The following is a 6,000-nucleotide window of genomic DNA, read 5'->3' as shown; positions in this document are numbered from 1 at the left end:
ACTGCTCTAGCTCGTGGCCACATCGATGGACAGCAGCAAAGCCATCTCAGATCTTGGTGCGAGGGCATGTTTGGACCAGGTGGAGGACGTCCTGGGTTGGGGCACCGCAGGGGCAAACTGAGGTTTGTCAGGCACCCCATCAGTGTAGTGTTTGTGCTGTTTTGACATGTCGACTTCTGACCTCCACAACCTGGATCAACACATTGACATCATGTGGAAGTTTGCGTGCTTCAGGGATGCCAAATGAGGGCCACCCACGTTGGAATGGCTGTGGATGAGATGCCAGACGAAGATTGATCCAGCCCCAGCTCCCAAATGGACAGACTGGTATTTGACCTTCCCAGGCCACGCTTCATCATGAATCAATGGGACAATTTACAATGCCTCACTAACCTATCCAGTAAATGTTTGGTCTGTAGGAGGAAACTGGAGGACCCAGAGGAAACCCATGCATTCAATGGGGAGTTGTAACTCTATGCTACCTTGGCACCCAAAGTGAGTCCATAATTTGTGGAATCAGTTCAGTGTTGAGGTGAGTGAAGTTCTCCATGCTGGTTCAAGAGCCTAATGATTGAAGGGTAATAACTATTACTAAAACTAGTGGTATGGGACCAAAAGCACATGGTAGGTTTGTCCAGAAGATTACGATGCATAGGATCCACTGTGACTTGGTCATTTGGATACAAAATTGGCATGCCCATAGAAAACGGAAAGTGGTTGTTGATGTGCCTTATTCTAGCTGGATGTCTATGATGAGTGTGAGTGTATGTGTGGGTGTCTTTTTTTTATTGCAAGTTTTCCTACCTGGGCCCCTGCTGCTTGTGATATTATATAAATGTCTTGGATGAAAATTTGGATAGGTGGATCAGTAAATTCACAGGTGATAGATAAAAATGGTGGAACTGTAGATAATATGTAAGTTTGTTAAATGGTATACCAGAATATAGATCAGTTACAAACATGGGCAAGGAAATCTCAGGGTCCTAATCAATACGTCCCTTAAAGTGATTGCACAGGTTGATAGGGTGGTAAAGATGGTGTATTTTATGCTTGCCTTTACTAGTCAAAGCATTGTGTTTAAGAGTTAGGAAGCTATGTTGAAGCTTCATAAAACTATGGTTAGATCATATGTGGAGAACTGCTTTCAACTCTGGCAGCCACACGATAGAAAAGTTGTCGAGGCTTTGGAGAGGGTGCAGTAGAAGTTTACTAGGATGCTGTCTCAATTGGAGGATGTGTGCTATAACAAGAGGTTGGACAAAGTTGGAGTGTTTTCCTGGAGCAGTGCAGGCTGACAGGAGACCTAAAAGAAGTTGATAAAATTATGGGGTGCATAGATAAAGTAGACACTCTGTATCCTTTCCCCAAGTTTGAAATGTCTAATATGAGAGGGCAGCATTTAAATGGAAAGGGCTAAATTTGAAGGAAATGTGCAGGGAAAGATTTTAAGCTTTTTTTTTTTGGACAGAGTGATGGGTGCCTGGAATGTGCTGCCAGAGGTGATGGTGGAAGCACGTGCAGATTCCTGGGTGTCAACATGTTGAAGGATCTCTCCTGGGACTAACACCTTGTTGTAATCATGAAGAAGGCTCATCATTGGCTGTGTTTCATCAAGATTTTGAGGAGATTTGTTAAGTCACCAAAGCTCTAGGAAACTTCTACAGATGTATGGTGGATGGCATTCTGATTGGTTGTACCACCACCTGGAGCGGAGGCTCCAATGTACAGGATAGAAAGAAGCTGCCGAGGGTTGTACAGTCAGCCAGTTCCATCACAAGCACAGCCCTTCCCACCATCGAGGAGATGCTCAAGGTGTATCCATCATTAGGAACTCCCACCATCTGGGTCATACCCTCTTCTCATTACCACCATCAGGGTGTAGGTACAGGACCCTGAAGATGCATAATCAACATTTTAGGAACAGCTTCTGCCCCTCTACCATCTACTACTACTACTACGTCGACACAGGCCTAGGGGGCCGGCGTCGGGCACGATGACGGACTCTCCACTTCTCCCTCTCCATCATCAGTGTGTTCAGTTCATCTATATTAGCCGTGCTGCTGTCTTCTAGGAGCGTGTTGACCATAGTCTTGGGAGGGCGCCCAGGGTTCATCCTCCCATGCTTGGGCTCCCATATGCTGACTAGGCTGGCAAGTAGCTAGGGATAGCATAGACAGTGCCCCAATAGTTACAGTCTTCTTGCCTCGATTTTGGTGGTGAACATCGGTAGGTCGTCATAGAGCTCGACGTTTGTCATGTGCTGTTGTCAACTCACGTCAAGGTACCAAAGGTCATGACAAGCTTGGTTTTACCATAAAACCAGGATGACCCAAAAGGGTTAGACCAGTTACACTCACAGATCTCGATGACATAGTCCTGCTCTCTGACCAGATGGAGGAAGCGCAGCAGCTACTCACAAAAGTTGAAATTAAGTGCAATAAAATTGGACTTCACCTAAATGCTAAAAAGACAGAGTACATGGCGGCTAACTGTGATGAAGGTACTCTCAAGACCGTAAGGAATGATACCATTAAGAAAGTCTTTGACTTCAAGTACCTCGAGTCAAGAATGATGAGTTCAGAGAAGGACATAAAGATACGGAAGGTGCTGGTGTGGAGGGCTATGAATGACATGAAGGAAATCTGGAAGTCGAACCTGACCAGAGGGCTTAAAAAGAGGATCTTCATAGCAGTCATAGAGTCCATTCACACATACGGATGTGAGACGTGGACACTCACCAAGACTATGCGAAAGTCTCTAGATGGTTGCTATACACGAATGCTCTGGATGGCTCTACCATCAGATTTCTATAAACATTCGCTATTCCTCCTTTGCTCTACTTAGTTATTGTAGCCTCCAGTAATTTTTATACCTTGCACTGTAATGCTGTCACAAAACAACAAATTTCATGACATGTGGTATGTCAGTAGTAATAAACATGATTCTGATTCAAAATATGACCATAGCAATATTCAGACTCTTAGATAAGCACATGAACGTAGAGAACAAGGAAGGATATGCACCATGTGAGAAGAGGGATAAGTTTAATTAGTTCTCATTAGCTTAATAGTCTGGCAAAACATCATAGGATGAAGGGCATGTCCACTGTTGTACTGGTCTATGTTCTCTGCACTATATCATTGAATTCCTCTAATCACCTCTCCAGCAAACCTACATCACCTAGACAATCCACAATTATCCTCCAAACCTCATGTCTATATTTAAACATAGAACACAGAATAGTATAACATAGGAACAGTCCCTCTGACCCATAAGTCTACGCCAGTCTAACTCATCACATCTGCCTGCACATGGTCTATATTTCTCCATTCCTGCCTGTACATTTTCAAAGTAAATGTATTACTAAGATACATATATGTCACATATACTTCCCTAAGATTCATTTTCTTGCAGGCATTCATAGTAAAAGCAAAGAGATACAATATAGTCAATGAAATCTTACACCGAGAAGCAGCAAATGTGCAAGACAAAACTGCAAATAATAAATAAATTAATTAATTAATAATACTGAGAATATGAGTTGTAGAGTCCTTGCAAATGAGTCCATGGGTTGTGGAATCATTTCGGTGTTGAGGTGGGTGAAGATATTCATGCTGGTTCAGGAACGAAGTGGTTGAAGGGTAATAAATGTTCCTAAGAAGAATATGGTATCCTACCTCAATGACTATCATCCAGTAGCACTCACACAACTGTGATGAAGTGCTTTGAGAGTTTTGTTGATTAAACATACCAACTCCAGCCTGAGAAGTGACTTGGATCCGCTCCAACAGGTCAACAGCAGATGCCATTTCATTGGCTTCTCAATCAGCACTGGCATATCTTGACTGCCAAGATGCATATATCAGATTGTTCTTCAATGACTACAGCTTGGCATTCAGTACTATTATCTCCTCAAAACTAATCAATAAGCTCCAAGGACTAGACCTCAATACTACCTTGTGCAACTGTATCTTCAATTTCCTCACCTGCAGGCCTAGTCATTTTAGATCATCTCCTCCATGAATCAGAATCAGGTTTATTATCACCATAAGTACAAGTGCACCACAGGGCTGTGTGCTTAGTCCCCTGTTGTACTTACTTTATACTTAGCATTGTAAGGATAGACGCAGTTCCAATGGCATATTTAAGTTTGCTCATGACTGTCGTTGGCTGAATCAAAAATAGTGATGAATCAGCATATTAGGGAGATTGAAAACCTGTGTGAATGATGCCACAACAATCTCTCACTTAATGTTGGCAAGACCAAGGAGCTGATTATTGCCCAGAAGGAGGAAAATGGAGGCCCATGAGCCTGTCTTCGTCAGGAGATCAGAGGTAGAGAAGGTCAGCAACTTTAAATTCCTCAGAGTTATCATTTCAGGGAATCTGTACTGGGTCCAGCACTTAAGTGCAATTATGAACCACACAGCAGCACTTCTACTGTCTTAGAAGTTTGTGAAGATTCAGCATGTTGTCTAAAACTGAGACAAACTTCTATAGGTGTGTGGTGGAGAGTATATGGACTAGTTGCATCATGGCCTGATATGGAAACACCAAAGCCCTTGAACAGAAAAGACTACAAGAAGTAGTGGATATGACTCAGTCCATTACAGGCAATGCCCTTCCACCATTGAGCATACCCGTACAATGTGCTGTAACATGAAAGCGGCATCCATCATCAAGGACCTCCACCATCCAGCACATGCTCTCTTCTCACTGCTGCCAAACAGGAAGAAATTATTATTCCTGAACCATCAGGCTTTTGAACCAGGGAGGATGGTTTCACCCAATTTCACTTGGTCCCCTTCACTGAACCGTTCCCACAACCTCTGGACACTTCATCTCATATTCTCGATATCCAAATAATGGATAATCCAAAGAGCTGAAGGATAATCCAAAGAGCTTTTACAGGTATATTAAGAGCAAAAGGATTGTAAGGGATAAAATTTGTCCTCTTGAAGATCAGAGTAGTCGGCTATGTGCGGAACCAAAGGAAATGGAGGAGATCTTAAATAGGTTTTTTGAGTCTGTATTTACTGAGGAAACTGGCAATGAAGTCTATGGAATTAAGGGAAACAAGTAATGAGATCATGGAAACTGTACAGATCGAAAAGGAGAAGGTCCTTGCTGTCTTGAGGAAAATTAAAGTGGATAATTCCCGGGGACCTGACAGGGTGTTCCCTCAGACCTGGAAGGAGACTAGTGTTGAAATTGCAGGGACCTTGGCAGAAATATTTAAAATGTCGCCGTCTACAGGTGAGGTGCCGGAGGATTGGAGAGTGGCTCATGTCGTTCCATTGTTTAAAAAAGGATCGAAAAGTAATCCAGGAAATTATAGGCCAGTAAGTTTAACGTCAGTAGTAGGTAAGTTATTAGAGGGAGTACTAAGAGACAGAATCTACAAGCATTTGGATAGGCAGGGACTTATTAGGGAGAGTCAACATGGCCTTGTGTGTGGTAGATCATGTTTGACCAATCTATTGGAGTTTTTCGAGGAGGTTACCAGGAAAGTGGATGAAGGGAAGGCAGTGGATATTGTCTACATGGACTTCAGTAAGGCCTTTGACAAGGTCCCGCATGGGAGGTTAGTTAGGAAAATTCAGTCGCTAGGTATACATGGAGAGGTGGTAAATTGGATTAGACATTGGCTCAATGGAAGAAGCCAAAGAGTGGTATTAGAGAATTGCTTCTCCAAGTGGAGGCCTGTGACTAGTGGTGTGCCACAGGGATCAGTGCTGGGTCCATTGTTATTTGTCATCTATATCAATGATCTGGATGATAATGTGGTAAATTGGATCAGCAAATTTGCTGATGATACAAAGATTGGAGATGTAGTAGACAGTGAGGAAGGTTTTCAGAGGGACTTGGACCAGCTGGAAAAATGGGCTAAAAAATGCCAGATGGAGTTTAATACAGACAAGTGTGAGGTATTGCACGTTGGAAGGACAAACCAAGGTAGAACATACAGGGTTAATGGTAAGGCACTGAGGAGTGCAGTGG

Source organism: Mobula birostris, chromosome 1, assembly GCF_030028105.1.
Source record: "Mobula birostris isolate sMobBir1 chromosome 1, sMobBir1.hap1, whole genome shotgun sequence".
In the NCBI taxonomy this organism is placed as follows: Eukaryota; Metazoa; Chordata; class Chondrichthyes; order Myliobatiformes; family Myliobatidae; genus Mobula; species Mobula birostris.
The sequence above is the reverse complement of the archived record's forward strand: the minus strand, read 5'-3'. Positions refer to the sequence as shown.